Source organism: Anopheles coluzzii, chromosome 3 (genome assembly GCF_943734685.1).
Source record: "Anopheles coluzzii chromosome 3, AcolN3, whole genome shotgun sequence".
In the NCBI taxonomy this organism is placed as follows: Eukaryota; Metazoa; Arthropoda; class Insecta; order Diptera; family Culicidae; genus Anopheles; species Anopheles coluzzii.
This window is the reverse complement of record NC_064671.1, coordinates 82,199,260-82,226,338: the sequence shown is the minus strand read 5'-3', so window position 1 is coordinate 82,226,338 and position 27,079 is coordinate 82,199,260. Positions and strand designations below refer to the sequence as shown.

Here is a 27,079-nt window from a genome sequence, read left to right as displayed (position 1 = left end):
GACGACTCCGTGCCGCTCCGGATGACTTTGGGTGACTCCGGATGGCTCAGGTTTACTCTTGTGATATCCAGGTTTGAGGAAGTTCGGATGACTCTGGAAAATTCCAAATGATTCCGGCTGGCTCTGGGCGAATCCAGTCGACTCTTGATGATTTTTAGTGAGTTGAGCTAACTCTGGATGTATCCTGATGACTTCAGGTAAACTGTATACGATTCCGTTTGAACTATGTTGACTCTCGAACACTCCCGAACTCTGGGAGAGTGCATTTATGTCCGGGCGAATCAAGATGGGTCGGGACAACTTTGGATGAGTTCAAATAAGACCATAAGATGCTCTATTCTCAAAATAGTTCAAACTCCTCGTTCATCTGGAGTCGCTGTAACTCATTCGGAGCCGCGGGTATTTGCCCGAAATTACCCGGATTCGATGCATCCCAAATTGGCTGAAAAGCGTTTATAAACCCAGGAATTAATCTGACTAGGATTTTTGTTAAATTTTCAATTTCCTCATCATTAGTAAGCTTAATTTTACGATACGTTAAGTTTTAGAAGTATGACAGATACACACGAATATTGTTTTTATTCATTAAGACATCTGTGCCGACATTAGAATATGTTGTCTCCGTTCAGTGCATCATCGATTTTTGCAAAGTACCAACTTCTATACGATTTACTCTATGTTTCAAAATTATTTCGAACTATTTTTACAACATTTTAATACACTGAAGTAGAGAAAAGTAGAGCAATTCCACCCAGACGCACAATAAAGTCTCCCCTTTAACAGTACGGAACGACCCAGGAAGTCCACCCCATGCCAAATTATACGAAAAAGATTATGACAAGTAAAAATAGCCAGAACCGTTCGGAGAAACGGAAGAAGAAAGCAACGGCAAAAAGAAAGCCATCCGAAAATGAAAGAGGAGACACTTCTTATCAGAAGGCAGGGTGGCAAGACCGAGCAAAAAAAAAAAAAACGACGTCCACAACTTCCGGGCGGCCCAGGACCAGAATAGAATGGGCATAAAAGTTCCCTTCTTTGCTGGAGAACCATCATCAACCCATCGTACGGGATTCATCCCAAAAAGAGAAAGGGATGGAAAAATAAAACTCATACATGAAGAGCACCACACCAACAGAGCACACGCAGCAGAAAGCCGGCTGGCCTCGGATTCCTCGGACGTAATGTGCGGAAGTGTAGCAAAATTCGCTTCTCAAGACGTTCCAATTGACATTCGAACTCGTCTGCTTGTGTGCGAGTATTGTGAAAACCGATTTGATTCGATCATAACTCTTCCCTCGGAGCAGGGGGAGAGAGAGTGAAGGAGTCTTTTTATCTCGATATTTGTGTTGTGCATCCCACAGCGACCCAGAGAGCTGAGTGGCCAGTGATGGATGGATGGCCCTCGGTGACAGGGCGCTACAAATGTCAACCGGAATTGCTCCCCACGGAGAGAGAGAGAGAGAGAGAGAGAGAGAGGGGGTAGCAGGTTGGCTCTGGCTGGTCGGTCGGGGTCGGGTCGGGGTGGATGCGAAAGCGACCGTGAAAAGTAAAGAAAACGGTTTCCATCTCGATCGATCTCTCTTTCGTTGGTAGAAAAGGAGAAAATAAAATTTTATTGCATATTTTTATTGCCATTTCTTCCTGCGTTTTCCTGTCGTAGGATGGTCCCGGTCGCCCGATGGGTTTGCGCATTGCTGCTGACGGAAGCCAAGGCACTGCTGCTGATTTCTGGTTACTGCCAGTTCATGTCCTGCCTTCTACTGTTTGCCCCCTCAGCCCGTGGCAACCCGGGGGAGATAAGTTGTTTTTCGATCAATTCAATTGCTCACCGCCGAACATGGAAGAGGCGGACCCCACCGGCCCATTGAGAAACGGTCGGTTCCCGAAACGGTTTGCCCCAGCGCTGATGATGGCGACAATAGCTTAGACGTCCTGCTCCTCGGTAAGAAGCTCCACACCATTTGAAGAACAGCATTTGGTTTGGAAAAGGGAAACCTTTTTTGGTAGGAGAATAGCATCAAGCATCAAACGGGATTTTTATTACTCTTCGAGTAGCATCGTTGAGTCGGGGATTCGGTGTCCTCTGGTTGAATGTCCGTTTTTTTTTTGACCGTGTCACATTGAACCCGGGGAGGGAGGATTGTGCTACAACGGTGCTTCATCAAGACGAAGACGGTGATGAATTTTCCTATTTTAATTGAAATTGTGTCCTGCCAACCTTCCTTCCCGATGTTTTTACGGAGTTGATGCACCGTAACAAACGGTGATTGTCAAACGAATTCGTAGCGTAAACGAGCTCATGAGAGTGTACTGTTTTGTACGGGGTGCTACACATACACCACCCAGCGGGTGGAATTGTTTTGTATTTTTCCCTTCCCGTTTTTTTCTGTTTATTTTTCGGGGCAATTGTATTTGTTTTATCGTTATCGAATTTTCATCAATCACTCTGTGGCTGCGGTTTGGTAGAGGATGTGTGGTACTGCCTGCCCAGAGGTTCCTCCCAGACGCTGTTTTGCCGCTGTATTGACAATTGCTAGCGTTGCGCTACTAGCAATCTCTTGGCTAATGTTTGTTTTATGCTGATGCGACGTAGAACGTCGAATAAATTACTTACTGATGGTAGTGGCTTTCGATTGGGTGGCACTGATGATCATCTCTGCTTTGCATTCAGTTTATTGAGTTTTAAATGGCAAAGTTCCATTGTTTTGCAAGGTTTCTTACAATAATTTTAAATAATCGTTTTTTCATTCAAATTAACTTAAATGATACCATAACCTCTACGGAAATCATGGATGATTTGCTCTCCAAATACTTTCTACTAAGAGTTCAGTGCATGTTATGCTTCAAATCTCAATTTGATTGTCTTGGAATGCAATAGTGTTTATGATAGGTGTGTTTACACTTTTAAGACCATTTTACATATATATGAATACATTGACACATTCTACAGTCTATAGAATATAAATAAATTAAATGTTATATATTCAAATAATTATAAACAGTTAAAAAAACATGTATCTGATTTTATTTATGAATTTACCAATGGATACTAATTCGCTTTTGTTTTGTTGTACTTTAACACCTAATTTCAAAAATGTTCCAAACAGCCTGGCTCTCACAAATGGTAGTAAGACCTTGGGTTCTAGGTTCCAGTTTCCAGCCGTAGTTCTACACGCAATGGAGTCTTCCTCCTTCTATTTGGTGTAACGTCCTACGCGGATATATCGACCTATACAAGGCTTTCGAGTCTTTATTCAATGCCACACGGCTGCTCGGGATAATCAGGTCCTTGATTCGGGGCCCTACATTCTAGGCTAGAACTCACGACTTCCATGTTGTTACATCGTTCAATTAGACGACTGTACCACGGGATCGCACTTATGGAAGTGCAAGCGAAACTATGTAGACAAAAACAAAACGGGTCATATCCTAGTCCGCAGTCTCATCATTCTACGATGTTCCACAGGATACTTCCCAGGTTCAAGCATTTTATGGTCCTCGTTCTTAGTTCTTAGATTATTGTTTTCTTTCTCATAATTACATTCTCCTGCTTCGGAAGGTAAGAGCCTGACAGTGGTGCCAGAGACCCTGGGGTCAACGGTAGGCACTAGTGGAACTGGCCATATGCATGTCGCAGTTGTGTCCTGATAAGTGGTGCGTCAGATCCATTTATTGGTTCTTGGCGGGCTACGTAAAGGATACTAGGGAATACCATTGTATTCGATGGAGTATGACCCGTTTTTTTCTTGATGAAACTATGTTGGTCATCTTGGGTGTGTGCATGACTCGGACAGCTCCTCTGAGAGTATTCCGATGCCACCACTTGCTCGTACAGAATATTTCAATATACCTATCAGAGTAATATTATCGTAAAGATACTTCCGTCCTTCTCAAACCTATGTTGGCGAAAGAGGTGGGACTTATCATCATCATACTCATGGTAATAATCAATTGTCTTAAGGTTCATATAGATAAGAGCTAATTTCTATAACTCCTAGTATATTTATCAAATCCAAAATGAATGTTAATAGTATGGAAACTATTACATTGAATTAAAAAAAACACAAATGATAAGAAAAGAAACTTATTTTATTTGCATCATCATTCGCTTAAGTAATATTTCATCGCTGCATCAGAAATAAGCAAAAAAATGGTACCAAACAATTTCTCCAACCCTAAACACTTGCAAAGTAATTGCACCGGCAAAGAGAGAAACAAAACGTACAAAAAAAGTAATATTTTTGCATCCTTGCACCTTTTCTTTGCACTCTCTATCTCTCTCTCCGGTTCCCAGTAATTCCTTCTCTGTCCAACGCATAAAGAAACGTTTGCTCTTTCTCGTATCCTTCCCGTGAAGCCACTTGATTTGTTTCTTAAGTTCTTTCTTAAGACCCGTTCCTTCCTTTGTTCTTTCATTACTGTGAAAAGCGAAAGAGAAACAAAAAAAACGGCCGGCTAGGTACAAAGCGGCAAAAGAAATTACACTGAAGTGTGCAATTAGTTGCATTCAAATCGAGTGCAGACAGGCGCGCCGTCGCCCCTCCTTCCGCTATGCCAATACTTAGCAAGGACTACACTTCTGGAATCTGTTCTTTTTTAAAATAACGGCGGCCCAGTGAATGGCGCGCGAAGGCGGCTACTGCGTTTTTTTCCCCCTTGACCGTAACTTCGCAATCATAATTTCCTTCACACCGATGGGGCTGTGGATGTGGCAGTGGGCGGCGGCGAGCAAGGCGTGAACCAGAGGCGCAAAATTTACAGCTCAATCTTTCGCGCCTTTCCCGGTTCTTTTACGCGTTTTTCTTCCACCACTAGAGAGCAAAAATTGTCTCCTTTTCGCACCCCAAAGCAAAGCTGCCATGGACACAAGGTGTCGTCGGCACAGCCCCACACAGTGGACGGGCCCATTACTTGGTGCGTTTTATGAAGATTGGATTACTTAATTGCGACGGACGGACGAGGGGATGCTAAAGTTACGAACGAACGAAAATCCACTGCAGTGCAAATGTCTGCAGCGGTGGAGAAGCGCATTAAAAAATAAATAAAAGAATGCCCCCGCATTCTCTCTCTCTCTCCTATCAAGTAATTAAATTTACGGAAAACACACTCGCACACAAATACAGGCGGGGACCGTTCTTGCATAGGAAGGAAGCATAACAGCAGCATAATAAGGCGCAGAGAGAGTTGGCACAAAAATAGCGACACTTGCACTTGCTATAACGCCCTCGATCAATAATGGATAGCACGCTCGGGGAGCGCGCTGTGGCTGCTCTGCCGGTAACGTCTTCGCCCCGGCAGGCAGGCAGGCCCGGCGGTGGTGACTCAACACTGTTTGGAGCAACAACTAAATTAGCATGTTGATGGCTTTCTTCGGTGTGTCGCCTCGAGGTGGTCCCGCGTGGTCCCCATTGTAGAGTGTCATATTTTGCTGTGCCGATGTGTTGTTATGGCTGTGCTGTGGCCCTTCCTCTTCGCAACAGGATCGCCAACGACGACAGCCCAAGACGAGGACCGACACACCACTGCAATTGAATTAGATGTGTCTTATGTATACATCCCTTATTGGAAGGCACCGTTTGAAGAGAGGAAAAAAAAGAAGAAAAGGAAAACACATCGCTCCGAGCCAACCAATCATCCTGTAATACAATTTCCAAATTATTCAATTACAAAAATAAACACTACTAACCTTCGGCGCTAAGGTTTGGACAGTCGCGGGAGCATCACAGGCTGAAGAAATTGGTAGAGCACGACACACAAACGGTCATAGCCCTTAGGATCTTAAACAAAGCATCAAACAAAAAAACGGGACACAAACAAAGTGTGACAGTCCTTCGCTTTTTCCCATTTTTTTCCTTCTTCTCACGTCAAACTGATTTTCAGTCAAAAGCGCTGCCTACTTCTATTGTCATGTTTCATTTTCATGTTTTTTTTTATGCTTCTGTTTCCGTTTTTCCGTCCCCTCTCCCGTTTCGCTTCACTGGAGAGCCAGTAATGGTGTAGCCTGTTTGTTTAGCAGCTAGTACGATAAATTGCTTGTTTGTTTAATCGTTCTCGGCTTGCTTTTTTCTCTCCACTCAGGGGACAATTTCGTTTGTGCAGCGGGCGCACGTCATCATTTACTGGCACGTCAATTGGTGATACACTCTCTCGTGCACCGGGGAAGGGAAAACTGTCAACCGTCGGCAATTGGCAATCCTGTATCCAGGAGATTGCTGCCGGTCGTGTTGCGTGCATATTAATGTCGCTTGGTAAAGAAATTGCTCACTTTCCTGTCCAGAAGTTGGGCCCCCCCGTGCGGCAGTCGTCTCTTATGCGGCCCTGCGAGGTATTGTGGATAATGGCACTGTTTGAATGAAGGTAATACGGTGAGCAAATAGGCGCACTGTCAGTCGCACGGAACCTCAACGCGCCCATGCGGTTTGGTTGTTTAGGTTCTTCGTGGGTTTTTCCATGTTCGTTGTTTTGTCGTTGAATAAGATGTTTTTACAATTTTTTCAATTAATTTCTGGTATTTTTAGGTTGTTTTCTTCGACAAGTTTCATCTTTATCAATGCTTTGTTACTTGTTTCAAGTGTTTTCTTTGTTAATCATACACTTGTTTGTCCAACTCCGCTATATGTCCTAGATGTTGCAATGTACGTGGTATGTGTTATAATTTAAATATTATGTGTTATTTACTTCATGTTTGAATGTAGATTTGGATCATTTATGCTGTTTAACAATCATTCCATAACTTTTTTTCTCAATGATTTAAAGTGTTGAAAACCCCCTCTAATAGTAGGACCAGTAATATCATAAACCATTTTAACTGAAATAAAATCCGTGTCAGTGTCACGTACTAAATTGTGATAGTCAGAGGGTGATGCTCAAACCAACGGTGGTGTGTCCAATACATGCTTGGTGATTTTTAGGCAACAAACGCTTAGTCAGTCACTATGTTATGACTTTTGTTTTTCACTGTGATCAGTTCTGCAAAATGTCATTGAAATAGTCAGGACAATTTTCGACTGAAACAAATTAAAGTCAGAGTCACGAGCTCTACTGTGATGATCAGAGGTGAGACTCAAACAGTTGGTGCGACTGTCACATGCTTGGTGACATTTTGAGCAACCAACTCTTGGTCAGTCACTTGGTCGCGACATTTTCTGTCGGTGATCATCACGATAGTCATGGGAGATAGGCGGTGCGTGCGAGTGGCCGTCAGTCGCACTGTCGGGTCAGACAGACCATCAAACCAGACGGAGTGAGTAAACATGCTCATTTTGTTGCTTGGGACGACACGCCAAGTATATTCCAAGAATGTCGTGATTATCACCTATAGAAAATGACGTGACCAAGTGAGTGATTAAGATTTGGGTGCTGCTTAAAATGTCACCAGGCATGTGATTTGTATTGGCAATGAGCATCAAGCGACCACGGATATGTTGATTGTTTTCTATGGTGATTATCACTTGATTCTCATGACATTATACATAACTGACTAGGAGATTTTCAAATAATGATTTCAAACATCAAAGAGTAAATGTAATATGATGAATGTGTTAGAACACAAAAATACCAAACCCTCCAGTGCGTACATCAGTAAAAGATTATATTCAATGGCTTTAAAAATTTAAATAAACCATCTCAAAACACTTTGATGTAGCATTAACTTTGATTTGAAAGAATAATCTGCAGTTATAAGTAAAGATCCTTGCATTATACTATATTCATTTGAATGTATTTGTACACGTGTTTCTACGATTGAAGATACATACAAATGAATGAGTGGGAAAATTCCAACTAATATCAACTACCACTATATCATAATATATCATCAAGAAAGCACACTTCCAAAATCTAACAAAGGGGAACAACAATGTTCCAAGTTTCAAAACGGTTGAGCAGCGCCGTTTTAATTATTGCCACACTGATCACCGTATCCACGATTTCCCTTTAATCCTACCAAGAAGAATCCGACAAGAAGAAAAGCTTCATAACAACAACGTCAATCTCTACACGAGATAATACACCGTTGTTGTACTTACACTTACTTCTCTTCGTTTGGGGATTAAAAAAATTTCAGAAAAATCAGAAAGCAAAACCAATTTTATAATTTTCGCAACATGCCGCAAATCAACTTCAAGCTAGGAAAAATACGATCTAAGACCAACACACACACACACACAGCACACAGCACACACTTCATCAGCAATGTAGCAAATGATTCATCACACCGTAATCCCATCACCAGCCGCTCTCATCATCGTGTACCCCGAAAAGCGGTACAGCTACAGCAAGTCAAAACTCATCCATCAGCGGCGGTGGTGGTGCTTGGTTCCTGCTATGGGCAGGATTAATTTCTTCTCCCCTCCCTCTCCGTAAAGGAAATGCACACACAGTAAGAAGCTCACGCGCGCTAGTACGCCCGGCAAACGGTTTCCCTGGGCAACGTAAAATGAGCAACAGAGCGCAGCACAGCGCAGCAGAAAATCCCCATTTCTCCTTCATACATCGCAATCGTGCAACGGTAGCAGTTACGCAGCAAGCCTTTGAAGCGAGTGTTGGAGCGCTAATCCTTTCGGTAAACCTCTACCAACCAGAGGGAGCGAATGGGAAGCCGGTGCCGTTCCTGTTTGCTCACTGCCCTTGGTTGTGTCGGTATGGGATCTGCAGGGAAACACGCGTTCGCAAAGCCGCGCATCATCGATGACGGAGGGCGATTAACTCTCTGTCTCTCTCCCTACACACCTGGCCATACACGGCCACCGTGAAGCCATCTTTCGGGGCGACGAATAAACCAATTCCTCTTGATGTGGCTTTCCAGCACCGTTTGGCATGGGGCGAAAATCCTGTAAAAGAACGGAGGGAACCACGGCAAACCACGACGCATCTTCCTTCCACGAATGGCGGCGTGTGTGTGATGAGCTTTAACCCCCCCCGTTACCTTGGCAACATTCTTGCATGATTTTAATTGACATTTTTATTTCTCCCTTTCGCACGCCTGTCGTCATTTGCCCAGGATGCAGGAGCCGAAAAATTGGAACCTGATCTCCCCGTACGCAATCCGGGAAAACCGGGAAGCATAAATAAACATGCGTGCTATTAAAATGCTAGCGCCCATGACGACTTCCAGAAAACGAGAGAACTCTGTATAAAGCCAACAAAGGATGTGCTCCTTGGCCTTTTTCTCGGCCGCTAACTGCGTAGTATTGCTAATCAGAAAGGAAGAAAAACGGTAAAAAGGAATGCAAAGAAACTCTTGAATCAACATTGTGCGCACAAAATAGTTACATCAAATCTATGCTTGGTGTGATTAGTTCCGGACGAGCGGATCCATTGCGCGTAGTTCGGGGACCATCTCATCACCGTTGTTGGGCCACTGGGGCGGGCGCGCCCAACCTTTGTGTATAGCAAAACGTTTAATCAAGCCCAATTACACACCAAACCGCCAGCAGCACCCTTTTGTGTTTCGCAAAAGGACGTGCAACCACTTACATTGCTTAACAGCAGGACCGCGCCATCCTGGCCAGGTGAACGGAGCACATGTATTGCCAGCTGGAATTCAGCATGTGTGTGCGTGTTGATTTTAGCGACCTCAGCTCGGGGTGACATTTTGGGTTGGTCGCGTTGCAGTCTTCCCTACCCTCCAGCGGAATCGTGTGTATTAGCCCGCTGGACAGGATTTTCCTCTTGTTCGGTGGTATGTTGCTTCAACTGTGCGCTTTGTTTTCGCGTACGCCTGTGTAGGAAAGGGGAAAGGAGGTTTGTTTTTGATTAACAATAGGTAAGCTTAGCCGTACACGGTTGGGTGACAAAGTGCTTGGCGAAAGAACTGTGAATTGTCTTGGTTTTGTAGCTCTGTTTTCGTATCTACTTATCCAGAAGCACACGGTGGATTTTAGGTTGTCCTTGAGTGAATAAGATGTAATGATAAAAGTAAAGTTCAAGTGATGCTAAAAGTATTACATTTTAACAGAGACACGGAAGCGATGTAAAGGATCTTGTGCTTGTAAAAGTGATTTTTTACTATAATTTTAATCTTTTTCATTTGTTGGTGTGTACCTGTAAAATTCTATTTTTAAGATTCTTTAACATTGCATTTGATTCTTTTTGCTTTGTTACGTTGACATACAGTGAACCCTCTCTTATTTGAGAGGCGATGGGACTGTCGAATAAGAGAGATTTTCAAATTACAGAGGTGGAAAGTGAATGAAAGGTCCTTCCAAACAAGAAAGAGACAGAACATTTAGTATGCAGCCTTAACTGTTGCTATAGGAAACTGCGAACAGGATTGCCAATTTGAGCATACATCATTCAATAACCATGGCAACACCATACATAAATAAGAGGGACACAGATTTCAGAGGTTTTCCAAATTAGAGGAACAAAAATGTACTGGAAATCAAGGGACTGTGCAAAATGTTCAAATAAGAGAGGTTTTTCAAATTGGAGAGGTGTCAAATAAGAGAGGGTTCACTGTAATTCTATTTTTAAGATTCTTTAACATTGCATTTGTTTCTTTTTGCTTTGTTACGTTGACATAATTGCTTTTTTATTCTCTTTATTCTCTTCCTTCTTCATCTTTGAATCTTCTTACGTATTAGTATTAGTTTTGATGATCGCTTTCTCATGTCTTACTTGTGTTCATTAATATATTGTTTCTTTATAGTTTTCTATCTATCCGATATACTTAATCATTTTTCATTTTCATAACTTAGCATTGAAATTGAAGTATTTCTGACTTTTTAAATACAAATATCATTATCGTTATTTTATTACTCTGTATACTTTCATTCCCTTCTTACGTTATTATTTTTTTCATACGTGTTTTTTTTATTTTCTGTTTTCCATATTGCTGTAACGACTTTTTTTTATATTTTTCATGCAATCTTAGCTTATTTGATAAGGGATAGAGCTTCTTTTATGTAGTGATGATTGGTTATTTGTTTGTTATTTTATATTAACAGTATTTTGGTTGTTTTATTATGCTTATTATCCAAATGACAGTAAATGTTATGTACACGAATGTTTAACACGAAGAATGTTGTCAGACTTGTATTTGTTTGTATTTGTTTGTATTTGTATTCTTTATGGTTATAATAGTTTCCGTGTTTTGCCTATGTTTTTCTTAAGAATTGTTATGTCTATTCCTTTGTTTATTTAGTTATGTTCTTCAGTTTTTGACGTAGTTTTTAAAGTAATTTTGTATCGAATTGGGATCATGTTTTAGGTGGTTGCTTCATTCGCTGTACATTTTTTAAAATAATTATTTCAGGTATATGGATTTTACTATGTTTTTCGGATCAATTTACAATGTTGACGGCATTACTCAATGCTCGGACGATGTATTTCAACAGCTGTCATGTATATTGAACGACAGAGCTGTTGAAAAACATATCGCAAGCGTTGAATAATGTTTTTCAAGTTGGAAATCGAAACCAAAAATCATTATTATAGCTTCAAACAATTACCTTCCGGTGAAAAATTCCTCCATCACAGACTTGTTGCTGCCTTTTAAACAAAAGACACAAACACAAAAAAGGTTCTCTGTTTCCGCCCGGGATCGAACCGGGGGCCTTCCGCGTGTTAGGCGGATGTGATAACCACTACACCACGGAAACAGCTGGATTTTCTATTAGCGGGAGCTTAACTCCTCACCTATTGCGGTGCAAAAGCATGTTTCGCTACGAAGAAATTAAAAACAAACTCGCCACCGCACATTACAAAAATACTACTACAACGCTCTTCTTGACTTCTTCATCCTACGATTGCCGCGAACCCAACGCAAATCCCGACCTCCGCCGTAGAGCCCGTATCGAACCAGGAATAGAATGCCGTGCACACTTGACTCGAGAGAGAGAACCAGAAGTGCCACTCGCCGGGCGAATAATCGGCTTGATAGTCGACTGATTCAACACGATCCCTCGGTTGCGTCATATTTTTGCGCCGAAATTCTTGCATTATCGCAAACACGCCGGGTCAAATTTGGCAAGCCTCGTGTCGTCGTGATGTGGGATGCAAACGCAACAAAACATGTCAAGAATAAGCCAGATATTGTTAACAAACAACAGCTTTGAAGGAGTCTGTGACGCAAAAAAACCGAAAACGATGATAAGTATTGTAGGACGCTGTGTTGAAGAATGGTGAAAAGGTGCGTTACAGTTGCTCATTATTTTAGATTAATATATTGCATTTTGTATGAACCAGCCGCAAACTCTCAATTGCCATTCCTGTAAAGCACATAACTCCAATAAACGATTCCCACTCCTCACCGTTATCAGTGGCCATTAAAGCGAGCAATTATAATTCAATCGCACTGACGTAATCGTCTGGCGCGACCCATGGACGGATGTGGAGGAATCCTTTATTGTCTTGCGATTGCGACCTCCTCGGCTGACCCTCGAGAGCATTTGCAAAAAAAAAACCCTTATACACTAATCAAACCATCCATTGCTCGGCCATATTTTACTGCTAAACGACTTTGCTCTTTTCCCTTTAAACGTGTTATCAGGCTTTGGTACGATTGGTGATACCGGTTCGAATCGGATCGGGCGTAGATTGCTCCTGCCTGCCGGTCTGAGAACTTCTGTAACCGGTTATCATCGTCGCGACTGCCAGTGAGTATAGAGCGGAAGCAAAAACCGACCAACAAACCAACCAACCGGGCAGCAATCGTCACTGTACGACAGCCCCCCGTGTCCCTGAACTGTGAGCGTGCCCCGAACCAGATTGCGAATGGTGGTACGACCGAGGGATTATCAATTTATTGCACAAACGCTTGATGTTAAGGTTTGTTGTTTCTTTCTTTTTTCTTGCACCATACCGGCAACCATATTGAAATGCAGCCATTATTGTTTTGAAAGTAGCGATCAAGTGCAATAGCTCTTACGACCACGATGAAGGATGCTCGAGAAATAATCCTTTAAAGAAATAAAAGGGTAATTATGTCTAGAATGTCTAGCAATACTTTAGTCGCTAGAAGATGAGATTTTTAGTAGAAAATTTCAAGAAATTGACGTCAATTATTTAATCGTTTTTGCAGATGAAGTAATAGAAGGAGGAATAAATTATTGAACATTCCAATAAAGCTTGAAAATACAGTGAAGTATCTCTCTACTATGAATCTTCAACGAATTGTTCTGAGAGAAACTAATTCAACTTATTGGTATGGAGTATACAAACCATCCAGTGTTGAAATATGATTGACATTAAGTGTTGGTGAATGTAGGTCGCCAAAACGCATGTACAACTTTAAGAAATTCGCGTTAGGAATGGAATAATCTACGAGGGACACATTTTATGGGACATCACGGAACCGTTTTATCTTAAAGAAACAATTCATCTTGCAGAGACAACACCTTGGATCCCTTAAATTTTAAATCTAAAACATAATCCAAGTTATTTTTCTATAGGTCTCTGCTATAAAACACAAAATATTCTTTTGCTGTGTTAGAATTTTGACATTCTTCTTCGAACCCGTTTATTTATCGTCTCAATTTAATTCATTATTAATTACTAGATATCTTCAAAGTACGCTCTTAATGTGGACCAAGATAAACCACGTATCTCGAATTTCCCTGTTTCCAACCAAAAAAACACTAATTTTTGTGTAATTTAGCATGTAATGATAGGGTTTAGTCACTAAATGTCTTATTTCATATGATTCTGATTCTTATTAATTATTACAATTTTATATCTTCATGAAATGTATGTATGGAATTCAACCAAAAGGGAATTTCTTTTCCATTTGACTATTAAAATGTTAAATCAGTTCAATTTGCTTAAGGAACTGTCAAATTTAAATTAGCCGAAACCGCGTATAAAGAAGGTACCGCGTATCTTGGATACTACCTGGGAACTACCTTACTACACAGGTTTTCAAGATACCTCAACACCAAGAGCACTTGTTTCAAACCCATGAGTATATTCTCCAACTTCTTTTTCTTCACTTACATTTATTCATAGTGTTGAAATGGAATTTTACTGATGATGTTAAACTTGTCAGAAAATTAATTTAATGCTTGATTCTTGATAATTCAGACACTCACAATAACCATTTTAAATATTAACGATCGTTTCCCTTGCAAAGCTTAACTAATACGTCAAAAAATGGTGATAATTTGACAATTTTGGGACAACAAATAATCTGAAGAGATGCGCAATTATAACAAATACAGGGTTTTCGAGGATTATATAGACATGTTCAGCGAGTTGTAGATTCGTTCAGTCATATAATAGACTCTTTCAGCGAGATATAGAATTGTTCGGAAGTAGGCGTAGACATGTTCAGCGATTCTGCAGTGCTGTCATTTGTTTTGTTTACACACTGTGCCGCAGGGTTCAATTTTTCATTCTGAAAAGTCCTAAAAGTAGCTAATAATCATTCCCCAAGCTGTTTAATACATAAATTAGTTGAAAAAAGCTTATTTTTTCGAAAACTGTTTGTTTACCTCCTGATGAGAATGATCCAAGCTGCAGTCCAAGGGGTACGAAAGTGACATCTCTACATTACATATAACCGAACATGTCTACGCCTACTTCCGAACAATTCTATATCTCGCTGAAAGAGTCTATTATATGACTGAACGAATCTACAACTCGCTGAACATGTCTATATAATCCTCGAAAACCCTGTAATAGAACACATTTTAACGTATTTCTTTATTTTGCAAGTAAGTGCTTGTATGATTTCTATGGTAGATGAGATCAATGATCATCTTTCTTGAAGGCAATTGAGCATTTAATGGTGTTAATGTTTGCTACAACAATACATTAATTATTACAAACCAATTGCTGCAATACTTTACCTACATAAAAAAGATTGCTTGCGGAAGAGGTTCTACCGAGATTTGAACTCGGATCGTTGGATTCAGAGTCCAAAGTGCTAACCATTACACCATAGAACCCGTTGATGCTAGCTGACGATTATAGCGCGCTGGTAGAGCCAACCCTAATCTTCGCTTCACCTGCAATCATCATTTCGCTAAGCCGCTCGGTCGATAGTAAATCCCTTCCCTCTTGCAATCGCAATCATACCTTATCGCGCAATGACGTATACCGGCACATCGTAACATAGTCGGAAAAGCAACAAGAGAGAAAAATGGTTCCCAATTCAATCCACAATTGCAGCGATGACTCACCACAACCCCGCAATAATCACGCCCACCTAGAGGCCCACTAGCAGCGAGCAAAATGTGGCTTATCTGCTGCAGTGGAGAGAGCAAAACGACGATTGCATTAATTAAGGAATTGATTCTCGATTACTTTTGCCGAAAATCGAAAATACATCGGTCGCCCCCGAAACCAATCCGATGAGGTTTTTATTGCCCTGAACGGGCGGCGACGAGGAACGTCATGCAGCGTATGTACGGTTCCATAACGCTTCCGATGGCTAATTGGTTGCCTGGAACTTCAAACGATCTAAAGAAGACCACAATGCTCCGGTGGATCGAAGCACCCGGGAACCTTCTCCCCGGCAATGTGAAGAAGTCGGTGCAAGGAACACAGCGAAGCGGAGCCTAAAAGAAACCGTTCGGGAAACAGAACGGCAGTGGATGGCATTAATAGGTAGTCATAAAATAATTTACGATAGATAATACGGACTCATTAAGGTAATCACAATAAATGCGACGACTTTGGACTCGGTGTGTGTGTACGTGGTTACATGGTGGCGTACCGTCCCGATCTCTCACCGCCCAAATCCCACACCCGTGATCGTTTCGGAGGGTTTTTTGTTCGCTCATTTAATTTCATCCTACTTTAACGGGGTGGAATTTACTTCCCAACGCCGGCACGGTCAGGGAATCTCGGCCGAATGCTAATCCCTGGCAACACTGGAGAACCGAACTTCGTTTTTGGGCCGTTTTTCGAGCCCCCACTAGATGGGGCCCGTAAATCATTCCCCTGCTGCTCTCCGGGGGCGTCCACAGCTGACCACAACGTCGAAGTTGGTCAGTCGAAGAACGTTAGAAGGCAACACACAGTGAGGTTAGACTATTGGAGCTTGCTGTCTATAAAATAAATACCTTCGATTTACTGCTCACAGAAAAGAAAACATTAAAACAAACAGAGCACCATAATGGATTAAAACCGTACCACACACACAAACACTAGAGCTAAACGGCAGCAGCTCCGCCCTTTTGCCGTGTATCAATAACCATTAAACTGCTACGTTGTTACGGTGCTTAGTATCAGCAGTGCCTGACACCGGCACAGCTCCAGCCCTTCAAACGACTTAGAACTTGGAACATAAAAGGCAGCTTCCCTTTGTGGTGGTGTACATTCGGCAACAGCGAAAACGAACAGCGTAAGCATCATCATCGTTATCGTTTGGTATCGCTTGCGGTGGAAGATACTTGGAAAGGTGAGAGACCATCTTCCCAATCGCACGTTTTGTTTTTCTCGCTCTACTACCGTCCATCCGCAAGACAGATATGCAGGCGAGCGATAAAATTCGTCCAACCACCACTCTACCACTCGACAAAACTCGAATAATGGCAATAATGGCAAATTACTTCTGCCACAACAATTCAAATGAGCTTAAAATCTTACACAACCCACTCACCCTCTTCGCAAACGTCTTGGGTGATACGTGTGGTCGCTTAAATGTGCATCCCGGACCCCTCACCCATCCGAACTTCCCAACGGAAAACAGTCTCGTGAGAGCCCGTGCAGGATACGAATGGGATACGGAAAATGTCTTTCCAAAGATGCCGACGCAATTAAAAACGCAAGGTGTATAGCATGGGCGGCGGAAGCATGTCCTTTGAAACGTACGCGCGCGTATTCGGCATTTGTCTGGTGGAAGTGATGGGCCTGGTGGATGAGAAAATTTATTACCTGTCAAAAGATTATTTGAGAAATGAAACAGAAGGTGTAACCGTACCCATTTATACGTATGTGCTCGAAGGATTTCGTATCTCCTTCCTCCATGGGCAATTAATAGCGCACGGGAGAGAAGAGCGTACGATCGAAATCGAGTCGAAAACTTCTGGATGGTGTGTTTTACGTGTGTGCTGTGAACAAAACGGGAGTTTCTGGTGACATTTGTTTCATATATAAGATGGCAACCCGATTGGTACTTAAGATATTATAATGTGTATCATGCACTGACGCAGGGTATGGTATAGGGGCTGAAGAGGTTTGCAGAAGGTACACGAATTTGCAATTACAGTTCCTATTGATTAAAACGGTGTTTTAACGGAGGGAGAATAGAGTATATTTCATTCCGGAAAGATAAGGGTAGCCTGTAATAAGAATGCTATTGCTGTAAGCAGAATGCCAACAAACGTGAGTAAAGCATTGTAAAACTGTATATCATACATTTTTACATTCATTAATTACTTTTTTGAATTGAGTTCTAGACTAATTGTATCGCTATATAGTCACACCTTGCTAAAAATCAATTTTGAGCAATACAAATTTATTCATTGTGTTTTTAATTGATTTAATTGGATAACCAGTACCAATGGTTATCCAAATTACCATGATATTGGTTTTTACCAACAAGATCATCATGGTTTTCACCAATAAGAGATCAGATTTGAATCTTATTGGTAAAACAATACTTATTTATTAGTTATTAGTTTTTATCAATATTTCTTATTGCTTTTTATTAGAGATGCCACCTATATGGATATTCACTGGCGAAGTAATGACTTAGATCGTCTCTTACATTCAGCTCATATGGCATCCAAATCCCCACACTTTGAATCATTCTAACTCAGCGGTTTTCAACCGGAAGGAATTCTCCCAAAGGGGGGATTTAGAAAAAAAAACATATTTTTGGGATTTTTTAATCAAAATTTCACAAAATCCAAAGAGTCATAACCAGATTATTCGTTTTTTTTTCATAACCAGATTATTCGAACATTGAAGAAGGTTGTTGAAATTAAAAATTGTTGTGTCAAAACTCCCTATTAAATGCAGAATACAACTTTTCAAGGTACAATATTATGTTCATGCAAAACCAAGTGCTGAAAGCGAATATGCTTTCATTTCACAATGTTGCAAAAACGGCTGTGCCAATGTGCGGTACTATTTAAGACCAATTTACGACCATACATGAGTCATCCAGAATAACTTTAGGTACTCGTACGAATAATAATAAAAAAAAAACTCCTATCAACCCACTAATGCTTCAATTCGATTTAATCGATTAATTATAATTTACTGAGACACCTCATGAGTCTTTGCGACCTCTTGACACGCTTTTGCAGGATTTTCATCAAGCTTCGATTCTTATTATCCATCCTTAACGATTTCCTCATGAACAATTCTCTTGTAAGCCTAACAAACCACTTCTAACTAGTTGCTAGGTATGCTTTCTCAGACTCTTAAAAGATAAATTGTTTTGTAAATACAGCGTATTATACGACATCATATTAAAGTGGCATCACCTTGTATCTAAATTCCATGACTATGATAATGGTCATCATCATGTCATCGTCTAAAATCTATCTAAAAATATGTAGAATTGCTTTTATGAGTTAAAGAAAAGATACAAATAATCCAAGAAAAGGGAATTCCTTTGTGATATCATCCTATCCCTTTGTGCAATCTATTTTAAATATTTTGGCTCAATCCATCCAAGCCGAGCACTGGAATAGACAACAATAATAGTCTCCCATTACTCACACCGCAGCACAACCGCATCTAGCATTTAGCATCTAGCAACTGTCAAATTCAACCTATCCCTCACAAAAAACCAAGCTCTAGGCTAGTACCACACTGTGTAATCAATCCTCATTATGCGATCGTAGTAAACACATCGCGCTAGAGGAAAGAAGCGGCGGTGCTCACCAGCCAACATGCAACAAAACACGCCAATCTGTCTCTCCACCACACTGGAACTGCATGATCCGAGCAACCACATGACCGTGCACGAAACACCACCTCACACACACACACAACACGAGCTAGATGATCTAATTTCATCTCCATGCACTTTCTGTCCCAGCAGCTCCACCATCAAGGTGTATGGATATTAGGAGGTGAAGTGCTTCAGAGCAAATTGACATTTCACGACTTGACATAACAATACTGGGGGCTCCGGTATTAAAATCGGGGAGGGCTGGAGAGGGGTATAGAAAATTGTATGCGATTTGACATAACAATACTCAATGATGGCGCCCGGAAAACGCGCTAACAATTCACCTCCTTAATAAACACACCTTGCTCCACCATACAGCAGCTGTCAAGTTTGCTTTGACAGTTGAGAGTTGCCCATTCCCCGAGTTGTTGTATTCTCCCGTTGGGCTCTGTGATTTGGGGTGTGGGATGACGGCGCAACGGCGCACAGCGAATTTGTATCACAATTAATCGCTTATTTAAATTCATCGCGAAATCCATCCGCCCCAACCATTATCGCGCGCGACCGCTCATTTTGCACGTGTTTTGAGCGCATGTGTGTCCACGGCTACGGGGATGGGACGACCAACAATAATGGCGTGCTGTGCTGCCCCAACACATACATAACACAATGGAGCTTTTGTTGTGGCACACAAAAGCGCATCGCGCTGTTGTTTTGTCCCCCCCCCCACCCCCCTCTCCCTCCCAGAGGAAAGCAGGGCATGATGCGATGAAAATTGAACTCCGGTAATTTCATTATTTTTCGTACCGTTTTGTTTTCCAAACACTACGGTGTCGGGGAGGAAGAGAGGGGAAGAGGGCTTTTGGTTTTAATGCACGCGCGAGATACCTCTCAGCCCCAGTCCCTCATTGTGCGGGAAGAATTCGATTCGTTTTGGCAGGATTATCTTACCTATTGCGAGGGGAAGGCTAAAGACGGTGGGGGGATGTTTTGCAGCAGCATGCATGCAGGAGGATTATCATCGTACGCCGAATGATGTGCGCCCCCCTGAGTGATGATGACGCAGTGCTATGTGTTCTCGTTGGCCGATGCTCACGCCACCTTAATCCGATCGGACATGAGAGAGCACGTTTATTTAAATGAAAGACTGCAATCACGCAAAAGGGATTAGCCGCTGTTGTTCCACGGTTCACCATTGCGCGATCGTTGTTATGTGTGTTGGCAAATGAAACAAGTTGCAGCATGTTGAAGTTTAACAGAGTAAGATAAGATATTTGAGGTATTTTACTAGCCAACAAGATTGAACAAACATATCGACAAGAGATTTCATCAAAACACTTGAAACATGAGTCAAATAATCAAAATTTTTGAAGAATCTTTAAATAAAAGTTTAAAAAAATTTAAAACTTAAGGAGATAAATAATGAATGTTAAACGAAATCAAATAAGACATTTTAGAAACAATGACCATAACAAATAAAAACAGTTGACAATGCGAGTAACGGAATGCGAAGCAAAATAGATACATAAGAACGAAAAACGAACAAAATATAAACATAGAACGATAACATTTAAACGAAGATAATTTACAACACACGAAATACACGCAATTTACTCGATTTAAATAGTTAAAATAGTTTTTCTTTTGCCATTTACCCATTGTGAGTCAATTAATTTCGATTTCTTAAAACCTCTGATGATTTGGTTGGATTTGTTCTTTCTACACTCTCTGTTTTTGTTGTTTTTGTTGTTATTGTTTTGTTTTTGTTTGTTTGTTTTTTTCTATTGTCTTTCTTTCTGTTTATCTCTTTGTTGTGTGTTCAATTGTACTTCTTTTTTTTCTCCTTTTTTCCAAGAGAGTTTTATATTTTTGTTTGGCAATTTACATTGTGAGCTAATTAATTTCAATTTCTTAAAACCTCTGTTCATTTGATTGGATTTGTGCTTTCTACACTCTCTTTTTTGTTTGTTTGTTTTCTATTGTCCTACCTTCTGTTTATCTCTTTTTTGTGCGTTCGATTGTGCTTCTTATTCTTTTCTTTTTTCTAAGTGAGTGAACAAATTCCTGCGTGGAATTTAATTTTTCAACAGAATTATAGAATTCACTGTGCCAAAATCGAATAAGTGGATGTAAATGGCAAATATAATACATCATACGACTTACCACATAATTTCATAAGAAAAAACATTAATTTAAAAATACTGCATGAAATATACAAAACAACATCAATACAGCACATCAAAAGTGCCTGCAATATTGAAATGATTTAAATTTAAATCTCATGTACTGTTAAGAGCAAGCATATAAACAACCACTAAACTTCTCATATTGCAGACACGCAATTACACCCACTTTAAACTCAATAGTAGCACAAAAGCTGGCCCCGTTTGAAATGATGATGTTTCCAGCGCACCGGTAAATAAATTAAGTCTCTGCTTTTAACGCTCGCCCGATCAACGCGATTGTGGTGCGAACCGTGATTATCATTAACCTCAACGTCCACGTACACAAATACAACATTTTCAATATTATCATTACCTATGCAAAAAAAAAAAACAAAACAAAAAAATGCTGTAAAACGAGGATGTACGAACCAAACACCCCCCCTTTGCCCTCTCGAGTGAACTTTGTGATGCGCCATGTTGTTGTGCATTACGATTGAAAATGACTTCATTATGCATTTTACCTATTTGCATTGCATCTTCCATCCCCATCCCACCCAATAATCCGGCGGTTTCGAATGTCCGCAGATCCATACAGAGAAATGGTATCGAACACGCTGCGCGCTGGCATTCGAAATTATGCAATAATGCCGGTGCAGCACGTTTTGCGCCGATGATGCTGCTGCTGCTTACACATCAACAAACTTTGTGCTTTAATTGGGCAGGAGATCGTTTACACTAGAGGGAAAGAGAGATACAGCGAGAGAGAACTGGATAGAAGAGATGCCTATGGCCTTACATTGAGCCATTTATCAGTGCCGGGTGGGTGGATGTGTGTGTGTTTGTGTACATAATTGCGGAAGAGAACAACAAACGGAACCCGAACAGAACAGAACGGCATAGAATCAAGTGCAGATAAGCGCAAATGGTACAGCACGTGGTGGAACCAACTTGCATAATGGCTATCTTGGGAAGGAGAGGGGGTGTTTGGAGAGCTTCTTTCTTCCGTCCCTCCCTTTTGGCTGGACAACATCGTCCACCACCGGGGACGGGCGATAAGAGCTTAGTTAAACATCATCTACTGTGTGGTCCATGCTGCTCGTGCTGTATACATAATACTTCACGCTGTCTCTCTCTCTCTCTCTTTTACACCCTATAGAGCATATTCAATCATTCTCAGCTTCATACAAACACACGCACAAAGTGCAAGTTTTCAACGTGTTCCGTTGTTTAATCCACACGCGGGCGAGAATCTTCGATAATTGGAGTGCTTGTTTATTGATAAACACTACCATCCCCCCCTCGGGGGTCCGCTCGTCGCCTGGTGTTACGTGTAATGATGCCGTACCGGGTGTGTGGGTCCACGTAAGGGAGGGGCAAGTGTTTGTTTGTACGTGTGTGCTTGCTCCAGCATTCCAACCGCTGGTTGAAACAAACAACTTCGAAGTACCGAACCGCGACCGTATCAAGCGCAGAACGTTGGGGCAGATAGCTTTAAAGTTGAATGTGTGTGTGTGTGTATGAGGGCATTTACTTCCACCCGAATGTTTGACGAAGAACTGTTCTAAGCGATGTAATAGAGGGATGAAGAATGCTACTCCGGCCGGTGGGGGGGTTAGTTATGCGCGTAAGACGCTCACACAAAGACGAAACGGCACGATGCTGCGGATCGATTATAGACGCACCACACGCACCGAGGTAGCGTGGCCGAGCGGTCTAAGGCGCTGGTTTAAGGCACCAGTCACTTCGGTGGCGTGGGTTCGAATCCCACCGCTGCCATGCGAATGAAACTTTTCTTTTTATATATAAGTAACGACGATGCACGGTTCTGTCTCTAAAGAGCAGCAGCTTTCGTAAAGGGTAAGTTTTAATACAATGATACAGCAACATACAAGACGAATTGCTGCCAACAGTAGTTAGTTGGTGTAGAAATTAGAGTGTTTATACAACTTAAGGAAAAGATAAAAATAATTTAAAAAAAACTAACGATTAAGTTAATAATGTACAGATGCAGTTTGTAGGAAGTATAATTTTTATGAACTGTTTCCCATTATTTGAATATCTATAGTTTACTTTAAAGATGAGTCCTATATAATTTTATTTATTTTGTATGCTGTTACATTTTCCCCTACGCTTTTGAATGTTTATGATATTTTGTTTCATTTTGCTATGAATTTTCATTTAAAAATCCAATTTAAAGTGTCATTTCGTTCTATCTTTTGAAAGTGTTAAACCAACATTGCATGAGTGCTGGCTTCCCTTGCTCTCACTTCCGCGCGCTGTAAATTACCAAAACATTAACCAAAACTGCACACAAATCCGCTTAACAATCTATTTCCCATGCGAGATTAGCAGCGAGCTGCCTCTATGATCGTTTGATCACTTTCGCTTGCGCTCGTTTACTGCAAGCCAGGCTCGTCTATCATTAGACAAACCCTTGGCAAAACCTGCTACTTTACAGCAGCGCGCGGCCGCGTCATGAATCTGTCATCAATTTATGGTTTCATCCCCATCCATTATGTGTGCCATTTTTTTCATTCTTTTTTTTGTGAATTATTTCTATCCAACATTCCATCAAATATGGAGCCGACAAGAAGAAGGAAGAAAAAATGACGCGATGCTCATCTCTATCTCAAAACACGTCGTCACACACCACGGTGGTGATGAGAGCTGCATGGCGCTGCAAAACATTCCACTCCAGGCTAGGGAAGGGAATTCTGGCAGAAGAGCATCATCCCGAACGATACGCAAAACGAGTCAAAACTCATTTCACATCAACATCGCCGGCACGTCGTCTTTCTCCTTTCCCCGGCCCATCAAAGCGATTAATGTGTACCACCACCGTACCCGGCAAGCGGCAGAATCCGTATCATCGTTGCACTGGAGGGCCACACACACACACACACACACAAGGACATGATCATGTGATACATCGTTTGCGGTGGAAATGAGATGAGATTACATTTTTCCACCGCACGGTGATGCCCGTTTATGGTGACATATTCGAGCTTTTAACGCTCTCGCCATGCCCAGCATGCATGTTCTGACGTGTGAGCGCGCGCGTGTGTGTAAGCTTGTCCGGCATGTTTTTTTTTTGTCGCTCTGCGAAGAAGTTGTGCATGATTGTATGTTAGAAGGTAATGGATCTTCTGTTGAGCCATGTGCGAGTTTTCCATTTTGTTGATTGTCATACATAGTTTTTGGATTTATTTTTTTATAATAAAGTTGTTGTTGTTAAGTTGTTATTTTTCTATTTTACTTTACTGCTGTAGTTTCATGGTTACATCGCACAAACATATTGATATTAATATTCTGTTAGTTTTCATAAACTTTCGCAGTTTTATTTATTTATTTATTTATTTATTTATTTATTAATTTATCTGGTTTTGCTATTCGCTTTTCTTTCTTGCTTTTTTATTCTTTTCGTTCACTTTAAGTTAAGTCTATCTGTTTACTGTGTCATTCAAAATATGTTATTTATGCTTATAAATGCTTTGGGATAGCTCTCGCTTTGATTTCCTTGCGTAATTTGATTTTATTTGATTTTTCATTACAACTTTAAACTTACTTTTTTGAAAGATTTCATTTGGAAAATTATTCTGCTCTATTTTTTACGCTGCAAAAGGTTGATTTTTACTTTTTTTCTCCTTTCTTATAAGTTATTGAATGTTTCTCATCACTTCTTTCTTTCGTTTCTTTTAACGATGATGTTAATTATATTAATTATTTGCATATTTGCAGTATCAAGTGACATTTTCGTTTCACTTTCTAATTATCTTTTCAATCGTTAAATATAAACTAATGCATGTGTTAAGCTTCTTGTATCTTTCTTTTTGTTGTTTACTTTTTTTATACTTTGATAGGTTATTACTTTGTTTGAAAAAGGGTTTGTTTGTTGTTTTTTATGTATTAGCGTTTGCTTTTACAAATTTATTTGATTTTCTTACAGGGCTCCGCAACGCAATTGTGAGGTATGTTGGTATTAAATTTAAAGAGACTGATACCGAATCCACACCAGTAATGGCACTGATATTGAACTCATCCCGAGCCTGGCACTGATCCTCTGCCTGAATTTATAGAAGTCCTTAAACTGATGCTGTAGCCCCATACCCCCATGCATCCATGGGTAAGGTAAATGTGATTATTATTAGTATTATTATTATTATTATTATTATTATTATTATTATTATTATTTTAGTTTTTTAGGACTAAAATACTAGTTGAGAGTGACATATGATAGAATTTGACTAACGCTTTAAAACGATGAAGCAATATACCCCTAGAAGCTATTCGATGAGGTATATTAACTTTATTAAATCATTCACCGTCAATTTTCTCCCCGTACAGCTCATTAGCAGGTTCAACTGTGCAGCAACATACTTCGAACAAGAACTGACCACCAAAAATGTATCGAGTAACCAAAACCCTACTGTGCGGAAGATAATGAAACATCTTCTACCCTATCCATCCGGTCCCGCTCATCCATTGTTACGAGCCACCAAGCGTCTCCATGTGGAAAACGACCCGACCACCTACAAGTCAGTGGTGGTTTGCTTGCTTGCTCAAACAAAGAAACGGTTATTTACACGCGCGGGCAAGCGACCGTACTGCTTTCCTAGAAACAATCGACCAACAGAAATTCCACTTTATGCTTTGGACGCTGGAGCTCGCGTGAGCCCAAATTGCTGTGCTCCTCGCACAAAACGCTCCTTTGTAGTGTCCGCCGTGTTCGCCGCACAAAAAAGAGGGAAGTAATAGCAAATCTTGATGTAAAGGTTTGTAAAAAAAATCTACAAACGGTAGATAAAGGAAAGAAAAATCGATTTTCCTTCCTGTTTTTGTGGGAAGGGGTAGGAGCGCTCCTAGATAACGATCGACGTGGGAGCAAGTTGCAATAAAATTTAAAAGCCTCACACACCATTAAAACAATTCAAAACCGGGATGAAATTTAGGGTGGGATGAAACAACTCACATTTCACACAACGGAAACAATCACAAACATGCCCCAAAAAATGGTAATGAAAATAAATGACAATTCCCATCTTCTTGTGAATGTTTCAATTTAAACGTTCCCGTTTTTCTTCATGCTTTTCTCCAAAATAAAAAGGGACAAATAGCTTTGGTCGCCGCAAAGGCATTCGCCAACCCGTTTCCGTCACTCCATTGATCAAAAACCATTGATAAGAATATACGCTCAATAAATAAAAGTGATAAGAGAATATAATGTCAACGTACCTATTCTTTCCCCCTTTCCTTTTCCCATGCCCTTTCTCTCGGGTTGGTCAATTCCTCATCCCAATTCCATGTGATTGAAGCCATGTGTGCCATGACGCCGTTTCCTCTCCATCAATCCCATCACTGTGTACGGGGGAGGAGGAAAAAGGAAATATTTTCATACTTTATGTAACCGCCGTTGCGACACAGACAGCAAAAACCGACTCACCCCGAATGACTTTTTTTTTGCAAAACAAACACAGGCGCTTCTCTCTTCGCTCTTGTTTTTCCGCGCCACATTTTTTCTACACCACTCTTTTCTTCCTCCCTCTGTCCATCCTCGCTCCGTGCCGGCAGCATCTTTTATCCAAGCTTTTCCCACTTCACTGTCACAATATTTGCCATTCAATTTCCTGTGCAAACACGGGACTCTCCATGTACCACAGACAGCATACACGCACACACATCGCCATACATGTGTATACCGCAGCCTACTACTACTTCAGCTTTGCTACGCCGTTGCTGCGAACTTAAATCCTTTTGCTGCGCCTGCTTTTCCCGATACATTCCAGCGCGCTTGAGATGAAGGAAAGCGGCCGAAGAGCGATCGGCAAATTGGTTGCTTCCTGCGTGCGCTGCTTGTGAGTAGCAATTTTTTTTTTGGCTTCGGTTTCGCGACAATTGCAGAAAAGACACAGGTATGGGGTTCCAACACTCCACCGCAATTAGGGAAGGTTTATAGACCTTCTGTCTGTGTCTGTGTATTTTAAAAAAGGAGTAGGAGAAAAAAAAAAGCATTCCATTTCGATTATAGCGTGCAAACAACATTTATCTTCCATTACCCCGAGAATATCTCGCAGTGTCATCCCCGCATAAACCCCCCTCTAACCATCGTACAGAGAATAAAAAC

General features: G+C 41.0%; 3 non-coding genes across 3 annotated transcripts; 1 reads left to right on the top strand and 2 right to left on the bottom strand.

Moving 5' to 3' along the window:
• Positions 1-11,530: 11,530 nt before the first annotated feature.
• Trnav-aac (transfer RNA valine (anticodon AAC)) lies at positions 11,531-11,603 on the bottom strand. Its single transcript has one exon. It is a non-coding gene; the product is annotated as a tRNA-Val (tRNA).
• A 3,213-nt stretch (positions 11,604-14,816) lies between these two features.
• Positions 14,817-14,888, bottom strand: Trnaq-cug (transfer RNA glutamine (anticodon CUG)). The gene has a single exon. It is a non-coding gene; the product is annotated as a tRNA-Gln (tRNA).
• Positions 14,889-22,652: 7,764 nt separating this feature from the next.
• Trnal-aag (transfer RNA leucine (anticodon AAG)) lies at positions 22,653-22,734 on the top strand. The gene has a single exon. It is a non-coding gene; the product is annotated as a tRNA-Leu (tRNA).
• Positions 22,735-27,079: the final 4,345 nt, after the last annotated feature.